This window comes from Sorex fumeus, unplaced genomic scaffold, assembly GCF_029834395.1.
Source record: "Sorex fumeus unplaced genomic scaffold, SorFum_2.1 ptg000047l, whole genome shotgun sequence".
NCBI lineage: Eukaryota > Metazoa > Chordata > Mammalia > Eulipotyphla > Soricidae > Sorex > Sorex fumeus.
Window position 1 is genome coordinate 318,164 of NW_026606104.1, and position 1,197 is coordinate 319,360.

Consider the following 1,197-nt stretch of genomic DNA (forward strand, 5'->3'; position numbering starts at 1 on the left):
CACAGTGATGACCACCCAAGTGGCCTCATGGAGCCCCGAGCTGAGAAAGGACCCGGTGAGGGCCACAGGGCTGGGAGCTGCGGTTTCCATGGAAACACAAGCTAAACAGGGGCACGAGCTCAGGTGAGCCACTTCCGCCTTTATCTCGGTCTCTGGAAGGAAACCACTCCTCAGGGACCTCGTCGGAGTCCAGTCTAAGTGGTCACAAGCTTGAGCTCTACCTCCACCCAGGACAGATTTTTTCAAGGTTTTATTCACACACCAAAACACTCAGCACTGAGGGTCCAAGGGAATCAACACTGAGGGTTCACTAGCTGGGACAGCTCCCTGGGCTTGGAACTCCGTGAGCACTAGACTTAGTGCTGAGGGTTCACAATCCCTTTAAGGGACCTGGAGCTGGGCTGGAGTGATAGCACAGCGGGTAGGGCATTTGCCTTGCACGCGGCCAACCCGGGTTCGATTTCCAGCATCCCATATGGTCTCCTGGGCACCACCAGGAGTAATTCCTGGGTGCATGTGTCAGGAGTAACCCCTGTGCATTGCCAGGTGTGACCCAAAATGCAAAAAAAAAAAGATAGAGAGAGAGAGAGAGTGACTCGGAGCCCCAATCACCCTCCAGGAGAGGTTTTTATTCTACTTATTTTTAAATTTTTATTTATTTATTTTTAGAGCATTACAAAGCCATTCATGGTTGGATTTCAGTCATATAGTATTCCAACAGCCATCCCTCCACCAAGGTACATTTTCCCAGGTTTCCTCCATTCACCTCCCCACCCCCTACCCCTTGCCTGCCTCTTTGGCAGGCACTTTTCTACTGGGAGAGGTTTTTAAGCCCGATGCCCTCCTGCCCAAGTGCCTGGGTACCCCCTGCCAGGTGCATTCTTGCGGCCTTAAGCAAGCAAGCGGAGAGCATGGAAGCGCAACAGAGCAGTTAACACACCCTGGTACATTGACTTGAATCGTCCTTGTTATCTGTGGTCAGCTTTCTGGGCATTAATGTTCAGGCCCGTGGGATCTGGCATGTTTTTCTTACTAGGTGGTAAACTCATAACCCTGAGGCACAAGCTGGAGTCTGGCTTTCCAATATGGAGTCACAGTGGTTCTTCCCAGGCCTCCTGAGAGAGAGACACTGGGGAACGAGGGCAAGGCTCCAGTCCAGGGAGAACTGTTGGATGCCCACTGACCGACTGCCTTGTG